General features: G+C 30.9%; 1 pseudogene across 1 annotated transcript in view; it reads left to right on the top strand.

Annotated features, from left to right (window-relative positions):
* The first annotated feature begins 646 nt into the window (after window positions 1-646).
* The window catches only part of LOC145322046 (uncharacterized), a 53,436-nt pseudogene continuing 28,980 nt past the window's right edge, over window positions 647-25,102 (top strand). The window contains exons 1-3 of the transcript XR_013880496.1: window positions 647-1,184; window positions 1,387-1,534; window positions 23,890-23,977. The product of XR_013880496.1 is annotated as an uncharacterized LOC145322046 (transcript). The remainder of the gene's footprint in view (window positions 1,185-1,386; window positions 1,535-23,889; window positions 23,978-25,102) is intronic.

Genomic DNA, 25,102 nt, shown 5'->3' with positions numbered 1-25,102 from the left:
GGGGGGAATAATAGCTTTAGCAGAAAAACTTGGGGGCTGTATAGAAAGGGATGGATTGACAGGGGAAAGGGAAGGTGTATTGTGAGGAAGATAAGGGAGTTTAGGGGAAGGGGGAAGCATGAACAACCCCTGAGTGAGGTGTCCTATAACTTCCCCAACAAAACTCAACAGCGCTATTGAATGTCACCAGAAAAATCAAAAATAGCAAATACTAAAATAAAGTTGTTTTTAGGGTTTAGATAAATTTTCTTAATTTTAGAGTATATTTCTATCTTTTCTTAAAGCCTTAGATCCTTATGGCATTAGATCCTTATGGCATTTTGAATGTTAACATATTAAACTTGTTCGTTTTAAGATTATGTATTTAATTCATATAAAAAAATGTATATAGATAAAATTACATAGAAAATAATAGTAAGAGATATTTATTTACTTTATAAAATCGATTCTATTATAATATGAATTTTATTATATGTTAAACCTATCATCTTTGAGCGGTTATAGATTCTGTAATTTGAGATTTTGGGTTCTAATAATCTTAAACAAACCTTGAATCCTTGTTGGCTATTCTGTTATAGTTTATTTTTTTGGGAGTGATTGCATACCCCTGAGTGACTAGAGAGAGAGAGAGAGAGACTACAGTACTAAACTACTACATTACAAGTAACAACAGTCTCTCTCTTAGAGTAGAGTGGGCTACGCCTACACATAGCATTGTCCGTCTGTCCGTGCAGTGAAGTGAGTTAACATCAATGTTTCTTCATTATTCAGTAAATATACAACACAATATAACATTCAAATGAGTGACCTAAAGTACATTTTCTTCTGCTGAAGCTTGTGATAAACATAAATTGGCTGGTTTTAGGCCATTTTTTTTGCCTGGTATATTATATATACTAGGACAGTTTATAAGTTCATTTAGCTAGGCTATATTTATAAATAGCCGCATTATATATAAATCAGCCACTTGGTTTTAAACACCAGGTGAAGCAATTAAATAGTTCTATACCTATAAAACACATACACAGCTATGTATCCTGATACAGAGCGCGGGGACGAAGCCGCCGAGTCTGCGGGCTCCACGCAGACGGCACAGGGGGTGCCAGTGCGGTGCCCGCCGCTCCCCTCGTCCGCCGCGAGCCAGCAGCAGCATTGTCCGTCCAATCAGCCGCCTTCAGATCTAGGCATGTTTCAGAATTATTTCAAAATTTTACTAGAGTGCAAAAATCTTAAAATTGATATACTTAGGTATGGAAAGTACATTCATAAATGAACTTTCCTATAATGGTAGTATCAAGGAGCAGAAAGAAAATTTAACCTCCATTCTCTTATCCATAACTAGAAAAAAAGGCTTTTATTAAAATATTTTGAAACATAAAATTTTAGGGAGAATTTGTATTACAGTAGCTCCATTTACTGGAGGCCCTTTCCAAGTCAACATATATAAAAGTGATACAATTGAGGAATTAAAAAAGCTAATTGCTCGCCGGCTAAAAGTAGCAAAAGAAAGAATTTACCTCCTGTATAGAGAAAGGTATGTATTGTGTTATAGTTGTGCTTCTGCTTAAAATTTATCATGCATTTGCTTATTATTGCTATAACTATTCAATATCCACCTATTTATAAGTCAAATTTTTCTATTTACAAATGGTAATAGAGCTTAGTATGAAGATTAATATCTCATAAATGACTGAACCAATTAGGTTTCACTTGTAGAGGATTCTTTACATATGTCTTTGGGTGATATTTATGGAGGGAAAAAATTATGGTGCCTTATTCTGTTTTCTCTTTAATATAATGTATTGTGCATTACCTAATTATTAGGACAATATGAATGTAGATACGGGAAGGTTGAGAACATTGGCGTGCACAGGTTTTTGCCAAGGGGGAGTAAAGCTTGATTTTGTGTAAATAAAGGGTATTAGACCTCCCCAAGGCCATGGTGCCTAAATTTGGTGTACTTTTAAATAAAATATTTTACAATTATTTTTATCATATGCTTTTTGTGCTCGTGATAAGTTTGTTTATTTTTCATGTAAAATGACCTAAATATATTATCTAGGCTACCTTTATGTGTTTTGCAGGCAGCCGCGAGCTGAACCTAATAGATGTAATTTTTATCCTACTCAATAGTGCAAAGCAAAATGTTGGAGAAAAAAAATATTTGAAAAATTATGTTACATTCAATTTCAGAGATATTTTCCTTAGTTACAAGTAAACATAATATATATTTTAGTATGGCTTCGAAACCGATTAATATCCGCTGGATTAGAACCGGTTCTCAGCCATACTGAAAATCATGTATTACATAGTAATATAGACAATTTTCCACAAATATTAAAATTAAAATCATAGAATTAATACCCGTTTGGCCACTCTTGGTTAACAAAACTGGTTTTAATGTTACAGCTTTTCGTTTTGATATCCGCGGAAAGATGTCTATAATACGATGCGATAAATAACTATTAGTTACAATACAATTCAGGACAATATTTGAACGGAAAGTTCTTTTTCATGATTCAAAATAAAAGTGCATAAGATCACAAAATGAAAGGGGAAGAGGGGGCGGGGGTTTGCGATCCACTAGTTTGATCCTTTCAGTCAAAGTGACCATTTCCTTTACCTCAGCCCTTGCCCCCCCCCCCCCTCTCTCAATCGGTCATTTTCTAAACCCTCCCCCCTGCAGTCCTTACTCTGTATATTTGTAATCTTGTCCTCCTTTGACCATTATAGAATAGAATATATAGAGGGCAGAGGTTTTCTAAACATAGATGTTGCATCAATAAGAACATTCTTATAAGCTCCCCAGGCCAGAATATTGGACAACTTTTAGGATACCTTCCGTCCATTCTTAATTAAGAATTCAACCTTACTTTTTATAGTATTGGCCAGGGCTCGGCAGCCGCACAGTTTTTATGTTATTCAGCTGCATTTTTGTAGCTACGGCTCAATTTTGCTGATTTTTCATTACAAGAAAGTCTTAAATGATGTTCACAAAGCTGCGGCTTACACTATAAATAGCAGCTGGACCGTCTGCAGCTCCTGGCGAGCAATGATTATAACAATTAAAACTTTTGGTTGTTCTTTATAGATTTTTGCTGGCATGTACATCATTTAGATGGGGATTAGTAATAAACATTGTTAGGTTTTGGCAGGGAGGGAGGGGACACTAGTCCCCAAAGTTTTATAATAACGTATTCTTATTGTTTTGTTTACAACTTTGGGGACTTTTATTAAATTTTGATTGGTTGGTTCAATAAGTTGAGTGTTCAACCACTAATTGTAATCTACATATGCTGGAGATTTTATTTATCATCATTGGGGATGTACATCAATTTATCGGCCATTGTCTTATCCCTTTAGATCCCTGTGTTATTGATAATTTTGGGGGAAAATTATTGGGGGAGGGGAATTTGTTGATTTCAGAAATTGTAAACATGTGCAGCCACAGTCATTGTGCTAACATTGATGAATATAAAATGTTTATTTTGTTTGAAATTCTTGCTGACTGGCAATCGATATATTATGACTTTGATGTTACACAAGATTTTCATGTACTCTGGTAAAGTGATGCAATCAGCTGGCTAAGAAAGGGTTCTCTTTACCCCTTCCTATACCATATTTCTGGATTAACGAACTGACTAACAAATTAGGTCTATATTAGCAACCTGAATTGATCACAATTATTCCCCTGTCATAATATCCACGTTTATACTACATCCATTGGCTAGGCTGACTGCACCCTATGGTACGAATCTTAAAAACCAAGTGTGTTGTTATGTCCGGTCAAAACGAGGTGTTTCTTTTACAAGGTGTGTCTCGGTAGTTCTCTGGTACTTTTTATTATTTGCACTCTCCTTTTTCACAGAATATAGGATTGTCAAAAAATTTATAATCATTCATGTTAATAATTTGGCTTAAACATGATTTTAAAAATTGTTGAATATTTTTTATTTCAAATAGGTATAAATTTTTGAAAAAAATTCCTATTTTCTGAAATTGGTTTATTATTTTATAGGAAGGTTGTTTCATGACACTAGACACTATTTTTAGGTTGGAATTTAGGACAAAATGCAATCTAGTATTCACAAAATCCATGATTGTGAATGAACAAAAATTTTCGTTGGTTTAAAGGCATGATTTATTGCAAACCCAGCCTTAGAGAGGAGTCCAAATTGGAAAACATTGAATAAGCTTACACACAATCAGGGCCAGGCAGGGAGGGGAAAATGGGGTTGGAATCTTTCTTGCCCTCAATATTTGCAATCTAAAAGTATATATTGCCCATAAAAATCACATTGTCCATTGTACCCCTGCTCAGAGGTTGCGTTGGCTGTTATATCATCAAAATAGGAAAGTGCACTTCATTATTAAGCGACTCTCAATTAAAATATTCGCTTCCATCATAGGATAATTTTTCACGTTTAACCCTCTGTATCCTTGATAATTACTATTATGGGTATGGTTGATTGTGCTTGTAACATTTCATTTGTGTTATATTGGGCTAGGCACACACCAGCTAGGAGAAGGGTGTCAAAACATAATTGCATTTTAAATAATCAAAATTTTTTTGTCTTTTTTAGAATAAACTCTTATTAATTGTATTGAAAGAATAGACTAAAATACACTAGTCCCTAAAGTTTTATAATAACGATTTCTTATTCGTTGGTCTTACAACTTTGGAGGCTATATTGAATTTTGATTGGTTGTTTCATTAAGTTGAGTGTTCAAACATTTTTAACCACTAATTTTAATCTACAGAAGGGGTAATTTTGTGTATCATCATTGGAGATGTACATCAATTTATCGGCCATTGTCTTATCCCTTTAGATCCCCGTATTTTATTCAGCTGGATTTTTGAGTTATTTTGTGCTCACACCCTACTTACTGGAACTATTATATAAGTAAGACAAATATCTGAATAAGAATTGTTATTATTTAAGTCTTTGTTATGCATGGTAAAACTATTAGCTAGGCTCATAGGGATTTAAACATTTTATTCATTTCAACTATTGCAGTAATAAAACATTGTAATAACTGATTTTAACGTGCTTTTATCTCATAAAAGCTTGTATATTAATTTGAATTTTGGAATAGTTATTTATCGCATCCGCGGATATTAAAATAAAACATATGAGATTAAAACTTGTATTATTCTTATGATTTTTATCTTGATATTCATAAAAAATTGTCTGTAATACGATGTTATACATGACTTTTACAGTATGGATGAAAACCGGTTCTAATATAGCTATATTAATCGGTTTGGAAGCCATAATGAATAAAATTAGCCTTGTTAAATATTTCTAAATATTTTATTCATTGTTTGTAAAGGAAGAACGAAGCCATATTAAGAGAGCATACATACATACATACATAGCTATTGGACATTATCTAACTACCGTTGAATAACTTAACTTAATTTGATTTCTATAGACATTTTATTGTTTATTAAGTATTAACACAGTTCAAAATATGTATAGGCAAGCCCTGTGGTGTGATGTTAATAAACAATGGCCTTTGGATTTAGAAACCTTATTACTTAAAGTGCAAGGCTTTGATTTGTTGGGATGTAAAGGTCTTGTCAATGACCTTTCCAATATAAAATGACAATTTATGCACTTTGAGTGTATAAACAATAGATGACTACTACGTGACTTAAAGTTGTTTCAGCCCATTCTAAAACTTGATTTCAGCCTTTTTTTGTTGCAAAAAATAATTTGATATCATTATATTGGGGACAGTTTGATATTAATAGCCCGGCTATCATTTTCTTTTCTTTAAAAGTACATAAACAAATTATTTATATTATATTACTAATCAAATATTTATGTTTTTTTGACAAAAAAAAATCTACGAAAAAAACTATGGTGGCTGCTTGTTGTATGTTCAGAAAATAATTAGGTCTGTGTGAGTTTTTATTTGGCCGAGTTCAAGTTTCTTTGCTCTAGCTTTCTCCCATTCTCAAGTGTATAATAATATTTTCTACACAGAGAACAGGGATCTCATGGGATAAGACAATGACCGATAAATTGATGTATATCCCCAATGATGATACACAAAATTGCCCCTTCTTTAGATTACAATAAGTTGTGGAAAGGTTTGAAAAGATAATTTCCCCAAAGTTGTTAATTCAAGAAATAACAAAACATTATCGTAAAACTTTGGGAAATATTGCAATAAATAGCCCAATGTCCCCTCCCTCCCTGGAACTTTAGTGCCGCGGTTTTTTGTTTGTGTATAGTTAGTTAGTTAGGGCGGCCAACTTTCCTCACTTTTTTTGTTATTCCATGTTGTCTAGGGAGTCCTTTGGCTCTGCCTTTCCCTGTTTTTTTCTACCCAATATAATAATGATGGTGGTAACCTATATTTATTTTCACTTGTTTTTATACTTTTTTCTTGTCCTAGTTGTTTTTTTTGGGGGTTGGTTTTTTGTGAACAAGGATGAAAAAATTCATTATTCTTAGGTATTTAATAATTTACTAGACTTTTAAAGGGAATTAGACTAGAAATCAAATTTTCTTTGTGTAGGAAAAAATGTAGATATATACCTATGTACATTTAAAAGTATGGGGTGGGGAAAAATGTGTGCATTTACTTATGTATAAATAGGGGGGGAAAGTTTAGATATTCTGAAAAATATAAGACAAGGATTAGAATTTGGGGTAAATGACTGTTACCCTAAACTGGTTCTACCCTCAAATTCTTTTATTTGTTTTGGTTAATGTTTGTTCCTTAGTAATACTAGTATGGCACTCTCCTAGAACATCATTATAAGATCTATATATACATACATACACATATATAAGGAGGGGAGAAGCTAAACTATAACATATATAAGAGAACTTTTATCTCTCTTTGTTCGGAATTAGAGAGATCTAATATGGCTCCCAAAGTCAATGATTTTTGTTGCAGAGAATCCTGCTGTTATAGTTCAATATCTGCTGTAATTTTAAGGGTCTTTTAACAGTAGAAATAGCCTTGATATTATTCTCCATATATCAGAATAATGTTCTTCTACATATTATAGTTGTGTATGACGCTTGTAAGGAGTATTAGTATAGTGTATTTATGTATATTTATGGTCTTTACTTGCTACAACAAATCAGGGGTCTAAAGGGATAAGACAATGGCCGATGAATTGATGTATATCCCCAATGATGATACAAAAAAATTACCTTTTCTGTAAAAAATTAGTGGTTTGATATTCAACTTTATAAACCAACCAATTAAAATTTGATAAAAGTCCCCAAAGTTGTTAAGTCAACCAATAGGAAAACGTTATTATACAACTTTGGGTACCAGAGTGTAATAAACAGCCCATTGACCCCTCTCTCTCTCTCTGACAGCAAATACATATTTACCTATATACTATACACCAATTTGGCCCAAATATTATATGCTATAAATAAATAAGTAGACATTAAGGAACTCTTGTTGTAAATGATATTTATATTAACATTCTACATTAAAATGTTTTACTTTAACAAGGTAAAACCAATCAATTGGCAGTTTGCTACTTTATAGCTAAAAAACGCTAAATTCAATGCTTGCAATAGTGTCCTATTTCATTAAAATAAGTATTTTAATTTCTAATTTACCATGTGTTAAATTTTCTCCTTTTTATTACTGCATCGATATCTCTTTATTGATCAAAATATTTGACTGCTAGAAACTTAAAAAAAAATTAGAATTTCTCCTTAACATTTTAGTAGTGCATAATATTTTTGCAAACTAGACGAGAAAGTGCTCTATTCTTCGGAACCATTACACAAGCTTACACACACACACACACACACACACACACACACACACACACAAACTCACAGCATACCTGCAAAAACTACCTAGAAACATGCATACTAAGAAAGGGCATAAATTATTTAGAATCATATCTTTGAGTTAAAATTTCTAAATTTAAATAACATAATTCAATTAACTATTATAATTGAATTTTGTATGGCTAGGCTGCTGGCTAGCTGCCAGCCTCCAAGAAGCCACAATGAACATACCTATCCAAAATAAACTTAAGCAGTCTACCTACAGTTCATTAGCTGCTACTGAGCCTGTTAAATTAAGATATTTAAAAGTAGATTATTAAATATCAGAATTTTATAAACTCTATGTGTATTATGTTAAGATGAAAATATACATGCTTTACATAGATACATACCAGGAATCTAAAGGGATAAGACCATGGCTGATAAATTGATGTACAACCCCAATGATGGTACACAATAATACACCTTCTGTAGATTACAATTAGTGGTTTAAATGTTTGGACACTCAACTTAATAAACCAACCAATCAAAAATCTCCAAAGTTACTAAACCAACGAATGATAACACGTTATCATAAAACTTTGGGGACTATTGTAATAAACGGCCCCAAAGTCTTCACCCTTCCTGGATACATACATATGCACACTTGTGCGGACAAACTCAATATTTGACACATCTGCATTATACAAGCACAAGCAGAGAATTATCAGGAATAAAGGAATGGGACAATATGTGCAATAAAGATCTATATTTTATTACGTTCATGTTGCACCAGATTTTCATGTACTCTGATAAAATGATGCTCGCAGCTGGCTAAAATACTCCCAATCCGACCCCTTTACCACATACCCTCCCCTCCTACTGGATGAACGAACTGACCAATAAGTGATGTTTACATAAGCAAGCTAAACAGATTGTTTTGAATTCCATTATCCCCTCCCTTCTTTGTATATTTATTAATATTTTAAATTACAAGGACATACTTTTGTATCCTAAGTTTATATGCAGATATACAAGTCGCGAGCATTGATTATATTCTAGCTCTTAATAATTGTTTATCTATTAGGAAAGCATATCTATTTTTAAATATAAGAATACACCAGGAAGAGAGAGACATTGGACTGTAAATTATACTGGTACCCAAAGTTTTATAATATGATCTATCATTGGTAAAATTTGAATTAGGAGACTTTTTTTGTATATCGTAATGTAGGGTGTACATATCGTCCATTGTCTTATCCCTTAAGATCCCTGTCTATATATTTATAATTGATATTATTTTTGGACCAATGCAGTGTGTTTAGCCAGGTGTGGATGTATCATGTAATAGTAAGGTATCCATTTCTTTCTTCTTATTTAATAATTTATTCTTTTAAGAACAAACTATACATAATTAAATCACATATTAATTTAAAGGAACTATCATACATTTAAATTTAAAAAAAACATAAACAATTTAAAGAATAATAAAAAACATTAATCTAACTACACAGTAATAATAGAGTTAAAAATTTGTTATTAGTAAATTGTCAAAATATATGACATTGGACCCGCTAGGCTCGGGTAGGGTGAGGGGGCTACTCACAATGGGCTATAGTGTGTACAAACATATAGCATTCATCAGTATTTTTTTTCATTAAATACTGGATAATAATGTTCATGGTAAGCATATACCAAAACAAATAATAATGATCCCATGTTACTCTGCATGGGCAGACATATGATAATAATAGTGATAATCAACAAGATAATAGATTTGTAGTTAAATATATTTATGTTATTCTTCAAGTAGATATGTTCTTCAAATTGATGTAGTCAAGATTCCACGGAAATAAAGATGGAGGAAAACCGTCTGCTTTGCTTTAAATGAAGTTTACTATTGTCACTTTTTACACTTTATACAAGATCCACATAGACAGGTATCAATGCTTCTCGGTGCTGATTTCTTATGTAGTGTATACCATGACTTTGAATTGAAGGGAAAGTGTCAGAGATCACTGCAAGTCGTCGACAGCAAGACGCCAAAGTTTCAATAAAGAAACCCTCTACCCATAAAAAATGGCAGCTGCCTGGCATGAGTAAAACCAGGAGATAATAACTGAAATATCAGGAGTTATGTAAAAAACAAATTAGTTATCTCCAAGCTAAATTGTTTTGTCCCATATTTACCAATGTGATGATGCGAAGTTAGGTTCAGATTTCAGCCAAGCGTCACCCAGCGGTCAGGCTTGGGAGGAGGGAGAAGGGGTTAACAGGTTCTTGTAGAATGATGTAGGGAGGTTCTTCCATAAGGAGGGTGAGGAGGAGGGTGGGTCTGCAAGTAGAGTTTGTGGGGAAGTATATTCCCCAACAGATAACACAGAAAAACATCTTGGAAACAAGAAAAAGAATTTTTTCTTATATTTTAAGCTGGCTTCACTGAATGGTTTTGGTATGTGGAAATTTCTTCATGCTGGTTTTCTCACTTCTTTACATAAATTGGTTTCAAACACATTTTCTCAACCTGTATTATATATAAGCTGACTGTGTATGAGAAAGACTGAATAATTACAGCCATAATGGGAGCAAGCCCTTTAGCGTCCACACTCTGCAAAGGCTACAACATAACTGTATCCATTTCTTTAAAATTACATTCTTCCACAAATATGCTGCAATGAGATTAAAACAACACAAACACACACTTTTTGCGGATTTTTTCATACATTTTTTTCAAGTTTTTTTTGGCATGTCTATTTCTATGTATCTTAATTATCGAAACTTAAAAGTCAAAGTAATGTTAAAAAATTACAAAAATTACAATACCTTTAAAAGTACAAGAGTTTATACAGCAGTTAAATTTTATTTTTTAAACAAAATTATACAAAAAGCGTAGTCTGATATTTAATACAATAATACATAGCTTGGTTTTATTATATTTGTACTTAGCGTATTGTCACTCCTTTTTTTTACCACGCCTGGGTAGTAACAACCACCCTTTGTTTAATTTATTTTATCTATGTAATGCACAAAATTTGTTTTTAATACCAAATACAATTAAAAAACAATAAAAAGTACATATGTAATAATAAAAATCAGACATAAAAATCGTATTTTAGTTATTTTTAAGTATAATGTGTTTATAAAAAAAACTGAAGCAAAATGGCCACACCCTTAACAGCTCTAGCATTTGAAATTTCTTATAGAACCAGTCATTTATGCGCTGTTAAGGCCCTACAGCAGCGCTATTCGACACTTAATTTCTACTTGTACTTAAACTTTTAATAGAGCAGCTACTCGATAAGCAGGGTATGTCTTTATGTCCGACTGCATTTGTATCGAAATGTAAGTTATATTTACTCAAAATTTCATGTTCGTTTGTGAATTTTAAGAATTCAAAAACAATTTCAAATTAATTATATTTCTTTTATTGAGTGTTTTATTGACATTACCTGCCAAAAAATAATTGTTTAATCTATAAATCTATACTGTAGCAAGCTGCGCTTTTTTAAAGCATAACTGTTCTAGTTTACTTGAACTTTTAAGTTTAATTTAGTAAATGTCCATATTAAAATATTAATAGATGTCTAAATAACCAGGTAGCTTAATGGATAATACAATGGTCAATGAATTTATGTACATTCCCAATGATGAGAACATAATTATCCATTCTGTAGTTGGAAGTTATCGGTTCAAAAGTTTCAACACTAACAGTTCCAAACCAACCAATAAAATTTTTAAGATTTTAGGGCGAATAATATGACGTGGTTATAAAACTTTGGGTACCATGCAAATGACTCCTACCTCCCCGCTAAAGAACATAAAAGCTGCCTTGCTTGTTATACAAAATTAACATTATTTGATCTTTTATCCATCCATCAGTAATTAATATTTAATTAATCAGCATTTGTTAATGATTCAAGTAAAAGTCACATTTTTTACAAGTAATGCTTAGCTCAAACATTAAGAATCGAGACAAATCTACTAAAATAAATAAATTTTGAGATATTTAGCAGGGATCGAAAGGGATAAGACTATAGCCAATAAATTTATGTACATCCTCAATGATGTTACACAAAAAAACCTTTTGTAGATTAAAATTAATACACAAACCAATCAAAATTCAATAAAAGTCTCAAAAACTGTTAAGCAAACGAATAAACGTTATTATAAAACTCATGGAACTAGTGCTTACTTATTAATTTATAAGAATATTTGTCCTAGAAGCAAAGTTGTTGTGTTGCAAAATAATTAAACGTCAATATCACTATCTAATCATATCTTTCTTCTTTTCTGATTTAAAGTTGATAAGCTAGGGACTAAAATGCTTTGGATTTTATGATGTAATCAAGTTGATATAATAACAATTTGTTAATTATTTGGTTAATTATAGTAAGCGATATCTTAAAGGACAAATGAAAACCTTACTACTTTATAATAGGATTAAGAAAAAAAATGTTATGATATAAAAAGATGTATTTATTATGTATTTATAACAACAAAGATTGGCAGAAGCCTTACGATATATCTAGGTCAGTTTTTTTCTTGCCAAACATTACTAATAGTTACCTTTTTATTATTCAACTTTTCTCTATTTATGAACAAATCTTTTTATACACAAAACATCCTATAAAACATCATTTTCTAAAGATAAGAAAATATGCTGTTAAAAAAATGAAGCCTTTTTATTTATTTTAGGATTAAAGTAAAAAAATAGATAAATTCATAATTTGATATTAGTTTCTTTGAAGCTTTATAAATACAGAAAACATTATACTTTGATTTAATAATGATCATGTTTAACAACTTTTTGATAAGCTTCTTTGATTTTTGATATTTTAAAATCTCAACAAGTTTAATGTAACATAATAGAGCCATATATCCGAAATTAATAATTGCTGGAGGAATTCAGTTGATTGAACTCAACTTCTATATAAGCTACTGCTTGTGTGTGTGTGTGTGGTGTAGGCTCTCTATATTTGTGTGTGTGTATTCTAGCTTAGCGCCATTCAAATGCTTCTAAGGTTTTCACAAAATGCTAGTTTGTGGAAAGGGGGAAGGGGTGTTGCGGGGGCATAGGAAGAAATTTTCTACAGGGGGTGTGGGGGCGGGGTGATGATACCGCTTGTTACCTGTGGCGATATTTACAGGCAATAGAAAGGTGGCCATATAAAACAACAGACAAAAAATAATTAGACAGCAATTTAGAAAGTCATAAAAAAAGAAGAAATTTACACATCTCTCACATTTAATTGTACATTTTTTTAAAAAGAGAGGGTAGTAATTACTGTATTTTCATTGAATTTTTTAGCTTAAATGTTGGGACACTCACTAGGAAAACATTTGATTTACCTAGTTTTTGTTTAATATAAGAAATGCCGTATGGGATATGGGATAGCAAATTTAGACACTGAATTCTCCATGCTTCGCTTAAATTGATTTTTTCTCTCTACATTTTTTGTCAGGTTTAACAAAAAATAACGTGTTACATACTAAAATAGATAAAGACTTAGTTTTATACTTTTCTGGAAGATTGAAAAGGGTTTTTAGATATTATATAAAGTAGTTAGTTATTTTTGTCTGTTGCTTAAGATTTTAATCACTACTGAAACGATTGAGTTCTCCATTTCAGTAAAGCTTTACATAGGCCCGGGATGTTTTTAGGCTATTTTAAAAAAAAATCAATGATTATCTACCCTTCCCTATCCCTCTAGAAGCTAGGGGCGCAACTGCTAGCATAATTCATTAAATAAACCTTTGTGAAAAAAGCAATACCTTGATATTTTTAATGTGATTTCAGCTATTGCTTTTGTAGTTTATGATACTATATTGCAGTCATTTTTTATTGTTTGTTGGCCGGGAAAACAGAAAAAGCAATCCTTTCTACCTACCAGAGTTTCATAAATCAACAGGGATAGATAATCTACAAAAAAAAAAAGTTTTTGACGTTTTCCCCAAACACCCCATTTTCTTATTTTTAAAATAATTGAGAAAGGGGGAAGGTAGTTTTTCGCTGGTTGGGTTATATTGGATACTAGGTAGTCCCGCAGGGTTAGGGCCCCCAGCAACTCTTGATTTTGACCTGCTCATAAAATCCTACAGTTTTATTTTCAGTGTAAATATCCCTGTCGTGAGTTTCACCGATATCTTGGCTTTTTTTGCTGATAGAAAATTAGGAAAGTTAGAGAGAGAGAGAGTGTAGCAATCATCAGGGAGGGAGGGGACACTGGGCTGTTTGTTACACTAGTCCACAAAGTTTTAGAGTAACGTTCACTTATTCGGTTGCCTAACAACATTGTGGAATTTTATAGAATTTTTATTGGTTGGTTCATTACTTTGAGTGTCCAAGCGTCTTAACCACTAATTGTAATCTACAGAAGGGGAGATTATGCTTAGCATCATTGGGGATATACATCAATTTTTCGGCCATTGTCTTATCCCTTTATATCCCTGGAAGCAATCATTGTTTTCAGAGTAACATTACTTACTTAACAAACACATTTTTTGTTGCTTTTTTGAAGAAAAAAAATACTTACAAGTGGAATAAGAAAATGAAATGATACATATTTGCCCCTAACTTTTCTGTCAGTTTAGAATAATCTTCATTGAGACAAAATGAATGGGTTTATTAGAATTACTGTGGCAGACCTAGAAAACCAAAGAAAGGTTTTTAATTTTTAATTTTCTTAGGATTTAAATTAAACTAAAATGTATTTTTATTTCCTTTTTATTTAGTTGAATGTTCTAATTCTACCAAACTGTTATGTTAAAAAGAAATTGGCCGAGCGTATTTTTTTCCTCTTCCCATTCCCATTCAACTAATTCGGCCTCCAAGGCATTACTTCCAGGGATCTACAGGGATAAGGCAATGGCTGATAAGTCGTTTACATCCCCAGTGATAATGCACAAAATCACCCCTTCAGTAGGTTGCATTGAGTGGTTAAAACGTTTGGACACTAAACTTAATAAACCAACCAATTAAAATTTGATAAAAGTCTCCAAAGTTGTTAAGCCAACGAATAAGAAAACGTTATTATAAAACTTTGAGGACTAGTGTAATAAACAGCCCAATGTCCCCTCCCTCCCTGCATTACTTCACTGTGCAACTTCGATTTTACATTTTTTAATCAAATGAAAAGAAAAATTTATTAATTTAAAAAAATTGTATTTTAAGACATTTAAGTTGTTATCAATTTTTTTAAAATATCAAAAATCTTTTGACTTGAAAAGTTAAATGGATTATACCGCACAGTGTTGAGATTTTGCCGGCGGTGGTTCCGTATGTCTGTCTGTCTGTTTATCCATCTATCTGTTTGTTTGTCTCTGTGTGTGTGTGTAGCTCTAGTGGAAACTAGTGGTTTCATTATGAATTTTGGATAGTTATGCTTTATTGGATTTCAAAATTTCTTAGAGGCATGGGAAGTTTATACATAGTAAGTTGATTTTTTTCTACTTTTATAACTACTGGCGGAAGTGCCCCTAGCATATAGTAACTCTGCAATAGAAGGAACAGGGGAGAGCAGGAAAATAGCCTAAAACCATCCAAAGACTTTAAAAAATAACCTAAAACCATCCTTTAACTTTAGTGAAGCTTCTTGAAATTGATATCTCAATTGGTTCAAAGTTTATTGAAATCTTAAGTCTAAAAACAAAACAAAAAACTTACTACTTTGCATAATAGGATATCTTTAGTTCTAAAATAACTATTGACCGATAATATTGTTGAGCCATTTTAGTCCTATTGAGCAAAAAGTTGTAGGCCATATCTAAAACTGGAAAGTCTTGGATTTTTTGCACACTATTCATGTATGTAGAGGTATGTATAGTGATTTAAATAATAGCCTCGCTTAGATAACAAAGTCTTTTACTGAAAGTCAAGTTACACTTTAACCTTTTGTTTATAAAAACAAATTTTATATGCTTTAACATTGAGAATTAAAAATAAATACTAAAATTTATTTAAATTTTAAAGTAGATAATTTTCCTACTAATGTACATAGAAGCAAGAAACTGTATATTTGTGTTTAAAATATCTAGAGAAAGTAGTCAGTCCTGTAAAAGGTCATTGAATTTACACAACAATTTTTCTCTATGTATCAATCAGGGTTCTTGGCAGCCTAGTCTATTGCTAAAGTTTATTTAAGTATTGATTCGAAACCGATTAATGTCCCATGGATTAGAACCGGTTCTCAGCCATACAGAAAAATTAAAGACAATTTCCCATAAATACTAAAATAAAATTTTAAAATTGATACCAGTTTTGTGGGATAACATTTTTACATTCTAATATTCGCGGAAAGCTAATACGATGCGATAAATAACTAGTATAAATTCAGTGTTTTGCAAGCTTTTGTGCTAGAGACGGCTGATTTCTTGTATTTTAATGTCTTTTATTATTAATTTGAAAAGAAAATGAAATATAAAATATTGGGTATTATTATCAATAATTAACTAAATCAATAATGTTCATTAATCCAATTTATACAAGTTGAAAGAAAGTAAAAGTAATTAATTGGTTCAGACAATAAATGAAAATATTTTTACAAAAATAATTAATGGTGGTCTTCAGTTTTGATGTTTGAACGTTAAAAAGTACGAATGGCAATTTCTTTGGTACTAAAAATATACCACAACTAAACGTAGTAAAAAAAAACCGGATTCACCATGTATTTTAGTAATAGGGGTTAAAATAGCCCTCCGGGAATAAGGATATTGATCTAAGCATAAACCTTTTTCTTGAAATAAAGAAGGGCTTCGATAGCCCATTTTAATTTGGTTGTTAATGCTTGTTTTAAGCCCCATAAATGCCCCCACGTGAAGTTTATATGTCAGAAAACGTGTGTTTAAATCTAAGGAAGCCTTATGGGGGATTTGTAAATGTTACTTTACTCACTCATGCAGAAACTGGTTTAGTAAAAAGGAAAATACTTTTTTTTTATTTTTTTTCCATCATATATTAGAAAAAATATTTGCAATTTAGCTAAAGATTTAAGAAATTGAATGTAAAAATGTAAACTTTAAGCATTAAACATGATTTTTTTTTTTTTTTTTTGTATAAAGTGTTCACATAAAAACTCTGTGGAAGATAAGAAAAGGTCAAAGCCCACATGGTACAACAAGATGTTACTCTGATCAACAACAACTCGTGCACGTGATTTTATAAACTTTAATCCAATAAACAAAACATTGATAGATATTCTCTTGTAATTTCTTCTGTTAATTCTCTTTCTGAAAGTGTACCTTTAGTTATCACAAATTAAAGATATTTTGAGTAACTTGAAAAGCTTTATTCTAATTAATGCAAGTACTTTAAACTTTATTAAATTTTTAATCTCTAATGTTTCCAGTTTTTTTTCTACCTAATTAGTATCCATGTACTAATACCAAATGCATTTTTAAAAATCTTGTCATCAAATCTTTACAGGCAGAATAATAAACCTTTAATAACAAATAAACCTGTCCTTTCATTAAAGTGAAATTTTTTATAAGATATGAAACAATACATGTTTTATAAAATGTTTAAAAAATACTAAATTTTAAAGCATAAAATTGATAAAATAAAATAAAGTCATCTTTAAGAATGACAGATGTAAAATAATTGTCATTTAACGTACTATTTGGGCAAGTAAATTTGGTTTAAGATTTACAGTTTCTTCACTTTCTTAAAACAGTACAATAACAGTATTATATGCTTGAAAAATATCTCAAAATATTGTGTTTTTACAGATTTAAATGACGCCAGGACTCGAACCTTTAGTTTCAGGGGCAGTGGTGCAAAGATATATAACCAAAAGTTGGCCGAGGGGTAGGAGGGCACAATTTGGGCCATTTTCAACTTGATTCCTACAAGAGCCTTAACTTAATACCTCATACAATTATATCCAAAACTGAAAAGTACATTCTTCGTCAATTTGTTTTCTTTATATGATATTCTAAGGAAAACACATTTTAACTTAACTAAGATTTTTGTAGACATAAAGATTAGCTGTTTTACAAAGTTAAAGGATAATTTAATGCTCTAATTGAATCAATAAAGAAAAAAAAATGATAAGAATGTTATATATAAATGCCAGGCAAAATACATTAGTCCCCAAAGTTTTACAGTAAAGTATCTTGTTCGCTTATTAATTAGTATTAATTTATCGGCCATTATCCTATCCCTTTGGATTAGAATTAATTGTAAAAATCTAGATTTTATTTTTAGGGTATTCAGTTAGGGCCCTGTACGTCGTCGTGGTGAATTCGAGAGATCATTGAACTTGTAAAATCTCACTCACACTCACTGTACTACTCGCCTCAACCAAAGTTCAGCCTAGATCACAAAATTGGGACACATCTTTAGCTGGTCCTTTTCTTGGCGTTGGAAAAAGATTTTTCTTGCATTTTTCTTTTTCTTTGAATCAATCAAAATTTATATTAAACTTGCTGGAATTTACATTGGTTAAATAGTAAACAAATCTACATAAAAATGTTGGCTACCCCAATATAAAAAAGGCATACCTAATTGAAAATAGATACACCTTTGTAAAGATATGTATACTCAAATATTTTTTGTGATTTCAGCTATTTTAGCATTGACGGATCGTGTCTTATAAGTAGAACAAGAATTATTACGCAATACCCACTTATCATAAAGATACATCTAGCCCTTGAGTACTTTATACTTAATTCTAAGTCACACATACCAGTTTTAAACCCACAAAAAACGTCAAACAAAAAGATTTACGCAGTCGACGACCTGCTTCAATTTTCGCCCCTCTCGTCACTGACACACCCAAAATAAAAAATTTAATTTTAGAGAACTTTTGTTTAAATTTGCAAATTTTATTATAAATATTTTTGCTTTAAAAATGTAGCAAGTCTGAAATCTCTCTGTCATTTTTCATGTTATAATTTAATTTTGATTACAGTGACTTTTATTTTTTTAATAGATACATAAATTATAAGATTAATTAACGACAATTTATAATCAGGAATAGCTTTAATAGATTAAATAAACAAGTTTTCTATGCCATAATTTACAAAAAAAAATGTATATTTAATTTTTATGTTTTTTATCATTAAAGATACCTACCTACCTATAATATTTATGCTTGACTTATTTGAGAAATTTTTATAAAGTTTTTATAATGTTATCTTTTCAATATTTGATTGGCAACATAAAATTTTAATAATTTTTAGATGTTTATCATAATATTTAGTCATTTTTTTTCGTGTTGTCAAAGTTACAGCTTTTTTATTATTATCACTTTTTTGCGCAACTTACTTTTTTTACATTCTCTAAAAATCTTTTATATATGAAATTGTAAGATTATACAAATTAATATTAAGATATTTTCTAAGCTTATAAACTTGATTATTTGATCACCCAAATGTTTGAATGACTAAATTCGATTTTTTCGGCAACATTTTTAAAATTCTTGTTGATTTGACTCATTTTTAGGAATGACCTTTCTAGTTTCTATGAGATGATAAAGATATTAGGATTATAATGTCAATTATATCATTTTGGCAAAATCCATGAATGATGCTAATGTGGACCTCATTTACTGGTCAGTTCGTTCATCCAGTATGAAGGTAGAGGTAAAGGGGGTGAAGTTGGGGTATCGTCATTTTAGCCAGCTGTGAGAACCACTTTATCATTTGAGTACAATGAATTGATAATATATCGATTTCATAGACTGAATTGTTTAAAAATATATATTAATCAGCTATGTTTTGTTCAAGTTCAGCCTGTTTTTCCAATTGTATTAATTGAAATAAAAACATAACATTAACACTTGATACATGCGATTTTAAATTCAAATTCTTATACTAAAATAGAAAATTAATTCATTAGGTCAAAAGATGTTATTTGTAAAACTTCACATTTTACGTAATGGTACAAAATCTAATGCCGTACAAATGCATATGTAAATCCTTGTCGGCCGTCTTGTGACATTGATATTTTGAGCTGAGGTAAGCAAGATTTTGGGGACAGTTACTATGCCGCGAGACATCAATATCAGTTGACCCTTTCAGCTAGCTTTCAATAAATACATTCACTTACCAAATTAAGTCATAATATTTCTAATATTTCATGAAAAAGAAAATGATCCTTAAATCTGTAACATTATTGAATCTTATATAGGTATGTATACCCTATGGCAAGTTTCGCTATATCCTAAACGTTAAACCATTTAGATTTTTGTATACAAAATAAAAAGATTTTTCAATATTTTAAATTTTTAACTCAATCTTAAAAGAAAACAGAAATACATTTATTATGGAAAATTTATAAGTTTTTAAATTTTGATAGAAAATATTTTTTTTTGTAAATTTGATAGTTAGCTAACTGCATTTAAACCTCAAGTATTGGGAAGAATAAGGCATTCCATAAAAACACTGAGAGTACAATTTTCAGGGATCTAAAGGGATAAGACAATAGCCGATATATTGATTAAATCTAATATACTGATACAAAAAATTACCCCTTCTCTAGATTAAAATTAGTGTTTGAAACGTATAGATACTCAACCTAATGAACCAACCAATCAAAATTAAATAAAAAGTCCCAAACGAATCATAAAACGTTATTATAAAACTTTGGGGACAAGTGCATAGTGTAATAAACAGCCCAATGTTCCTTCCCTCCCTGACAATTTCACTGCGGATTCTTAGAACATCAAGTGCATGAACGTGTGTGTGTGTGAGTAATGTGTGTGTGTGTGTGTGTATTTTGCAGGCAAAAGAGGTGCCATGTAGGTAGGTAGGAAAAACTAGGTGGCAAGCACATTTTTTTTATATTTTTTTTCTACAGAGAAACACATGACATGAACATTGCTACTAAAGCTGATTTGTTTTATAGAATAAAGAGATTGGTAATAAAGCTACTTTAAAGTTATTCTTTACCAGAGAGAGATGGGACAATAGACTGTTTATTACAGAAGTCTTTTAAGTCCTATAATAACGAATTATTATTCGTTGGCTTAACAACTTTGGGGACTTTAGTGAATTTTGATTGGTTGTTTTATTAAATTTGAGTGTTTAAACGTTGCAACCAATAATTTTAATCTACAGAAATAGTTAACTTTGAATATCATCATTGAGAATGTAAATAAATTCATCGGCCATTGTCTTACACATTCTAATTTCACTATGACCAAAATTTGAAAAATGTTACGAAATTTAAAATTACTAGAAAGACTGCTGATTCAATTATCCTTCTCTACCTGGCAAAAATGGAACATTTTTCTGACTCAGCTTTCAGGAAATATTTTTACATTTCAAAATGTATCATACAACATTTTTGTTATAACTAATATTTGTTTTTTTTCTATGCAAAAATTTAAACATAAGTTACTTAAGTTTATGAGGCATAATTCAGAATAAAATATTACAATTCTATTGTTTGAATTTATTTGAAATCTAAAACCTCTGCTTGCAAATTAAGAAATTAAATTTATCTTTGCTTGCTCATGTTACCTCCTGGGCTCGTCAGCCGCATTGTATTGTAGGCTTGGCAGCTGCTGAGGAATGTTAGAAAGTGCGGATTATTAAGTGTTGTAAGAAAAATTGCGTTTTTTGCGGAGTTTAAACTGTTTCCATTGCAAATTTTCTATAATTGTACAGGCAGCTGAAGCTTGCCAGGATGCGGCTGCCGAGCCCTAGCTCGGTAGTTCCATAGAAATCTAGTTATATCTGAATGTTTATATTACATGGCCTAGCTGCTTTTTTTCAAGAATTTAGTAATCTAATCAATATTATATACACAGCTTATATGCAGAATAAGCATAATGTTACCCGTGTAATTTCATATCATTTGCAATACATTTTTATATAATTCTTTTGCTTATGTTCTAAATTATACTTTGAAATAAGTTCTTTATTAACCTGTAATTTATTTATGATGTATAAGTATATATGTATAGCCAAAACAGCTAGCTAGTCAATGTGGTGGGGAACTTTTTCGTCTACTAATATATTGCTTTCTGCTTTTTTGTATTGACTTGGTTGTATTAATATTTCTAATGTGATTGGCTGATATTCAAAGACCCAGTACAAATTATTTAACCCCTTCCACTCTATTCTTTTACTTTAATATTGTACTAAGAAAATAAGTACAAACTGTTTAATAATTGTCAGTATAAATCACACCCCTCCCACCCTTAACAGTAAACTGTTCTTGTAGCTGTTAATTTAACAGCATCACCCTAGAATTTAATACTTATCAAGTACCCAGGGGTATTGTTATACTTTTAATTTGGCTTTAATCCCAGCTCTTGCTAAGTAAAAATAGAACCTTTGCAATTGTGTAAAAGTTTGACATTTACAAAATGAAATCAATTTGTGATTGTGCCACTTTTGGTTTACACAATATACGTGAATAGGCTTTATCTGCGATTATGGTGGCGATAGACAGGCACAGGGGCTGAGTTTAAAGTTTCTTTGCAACATAAAATCACAGCAAGTTTTGTTTAGCTTCAAGTCTAAAATTGTAATGTAATTCAAATAGAGGAATCTTTTAAGGTTATAGTGGGCGAGTAGCAAAAGACAAAGCTTAGCAGAAAGTATTGAGAACAAAATAAGAAAAATCTAAAACTACACTAATATATCTTAAGAACTTAGAAATTAAATTTATTTAGTTTATTCGAATTTTATTCAATTATGATTTTATGTACTTAAATGATCAAATCAAACCAAACTTTTTGGTTGGTTGCAGAATAAAAAAGTTTTAACTAAGGGGGGGGGGGGGGCAAATGGAAGTGGGGTATAAGGATTGAAGAGTTTTACTTGTGTTGTCAACTGAACAGAAAAATGCAAGCTGTTACAGCAATGAAAATAATTGCTTCAACACATTTTTTACACCCCATTTATTCACGCCTTAAAGTTCATAAATTTATTATTTATAAGGATACTTTTGTCCTTTTATTACTACAATCTCTTAGGATTTCTTTCTTTGATTTAAATGCTTTAATTTTATATCTTTTCTTTCTCTCCTCCTATATATCTATCTATGTGTGAATTGAATATCATATTTAAAAGGAAATATTTAAAGGGGAGGGATCTATTAAATTTCATATTTCATCTCAGTTATGAAGCATTTTTCTGGGCGGGGGTATTGTGTGAAAATGCCCCTTCCCACCCTCTCCCCCCAATAAACTGAAATATACCCACATCTGTATTTTATTAATCAGGGAGGGAATGGGCAACTGTGGTTAATTTTATCTTCTTAAGTATATTTATGTTCCTAAATAATGAATTATCTAGGGTACAATTTCATACTGAAGATTAAAGCAAAGATTGAATTATCTTCCATTGTCTTATCACTGTATCCCTGAATAAAAACATATGATATAGAAAACATACATGTATGTAAATGCTTACAATTATACCTCCCCCAAAGTAAAATTCCCTCCCCCTAAGAAACTTTAAAAGTCTGAGTCACAGAAAATTTAAATAACTGTCTTTTAAACTTTAGATATTAAATACACAAGGATGGAGAAAATCATTTAAATGATAGTAAAAAATGACCTAATTACTACTGTAAAAGTGATTACTAACAGCTTAATAATTATCTGTCGTTCAAAACTTAATTTCTCTGAGTTAGCAAAAATGCTGCCGCCCTCGGGCGATTTTTTAAATGTCAACATATTTTTACGAGAAAAAATGTTTATAAATCTTAAATAATAATATAGAGACATTATTGTTCTTTATTTTCCAGGAGGGGAAGGTACATTGGACGGATTGCTTATGATTAGTCCCCAAAGTTTTATAGAAACATTTTCTTTATTCGATGGCTTAAAAACCTTGGGGACTTTTATTGAATTTATTCGCATCAAACGCTCAGATGTTTTTGTAGTAGAAATTATTTTTGCAAAATTATTAACATTACAAGTTATTTTTTGCATTTTTGCGGTTATTTTTTCTTTATGACTTAATTAAAAGGTGGCTTATTGAATAGTTATTTGTAATTTAAGCAACTGAAGTATGTCTAGAGTATGTCTGTTTGTAAGTCAAAACACCAGCTAGGTTACTAATAAAAACCAAACTGAACTAATAACAAATTAAAGTTAAGATATTTTTTTACGCGTTCGATCTTGTTTTAAAGCATTTCTTGAACAAAATTTTCTGATATTTATTTTTTTTTCAGTGAGTTAGTTGATGGAAGTGTTACTGAAAATCTGTTAGTGGATGGGAGCACAGTTACCCTCCTTCCCAGAGCTGAAACTGGCCTAATTGTAAGTATTTTTTTTTCATAATAGCGGGGCTACTCTATGACTAAGTTTTGTTCGCATGAGCTTCCGTCAATGTGTTACCTTTTTTATTTTGAAAAAGACTATGAAAGTAAACCCCCAATTTTTTTGTGATATTGTTTTCTCATTCGTTTGCTAAACAACTTTGCGGAGTACATCAATTTATCGGCCATTGTCTTATCCCTTTAGATCCCTGTATAAAAAAATAATGTTGTTTGTGTGTTATTGTTGCCCTATAAAATCGTCCTTGTTGTATTATATTAGCAAAAATAGTGAAGCCAAAGAAAAAATGTAAACCAATAAAACGCATAAACATTTCTTTCTTAAAGTAAAACTTACTGCAGTGTTTTAACATTTTTTCGCTAGTCGTATTATAGACAGCTTTCCGCGGATAGTAAAATTAAAATTTGGGTAAAACCATTTTTGACAGTTCTGAGGAACTGAAGGGTTGAGTAAACAAAACTGGTACTAATTTTATGATTTTTATTTTATTATTCATAGAAAATTGTTTGTAATACCAAGCTATACATTATTATTATTGTTATGGCTGAAAACCAGTTCTAATCCAGCGGATATGAATCGGTTTGCAAGCCATACTGGAAAATATATCATATTCGCTGTATGTATATTACTTTTGTATGTATGAGAATAATATATGCAGTGCTGTAACAAATTGCTAACTTCGCATGTGATGGATATACAGAGACTTGAGAAAATTTGTATTTAATTTTTTTTTCATTTTTACTTCATTAAACTTTTAAAAATGTTGTTTTACCCTCTGAAAAATTCCATCAATTTGCCAACGACTAGTATTTTTCACAAAAGAATTGGGAAAGGTTTATTTATTGTCCAATGTCTTAACTCCTTTGTCCCTGCAGGTTGATTATATTCCCTGCATGAGGTCAAATATTCACAAACTTCATATGAACTCACAGGGATGGATACAGGGATAGCACAATGGACGATAAATTTAACTTCCCCTCGATTTTTTTATATATTTTTTTTTACATTTGGCAACGGTTATCATAGAAGGGTGGTAAGGATGGTATAAAAACTAGTTGTCATTGTCCCATCCCTCCCTGAAAGTAACTTCTACGAATCTACAGCCAA

The sequence above is a fragment of the Acartia tonsa genome, chromosome 6, assembly GCF_053477335.1.
Source record: "Acartia tonsa isolate MP-2025a chromosome 6, ASM5347733v1, whole genome shotgun sequence".
Lineage (NCBI taxonomy): Eukaryota > Metazoa > Arthropoda > Copepoda > Calanoida > Acartiidae > Acartia > Acartia tonsa.
The sequence above is the reverse complement of the archived record's forward strand: the minus strand, read 5'-3'. Positions and strand labels throughout refer to the sequence as shown.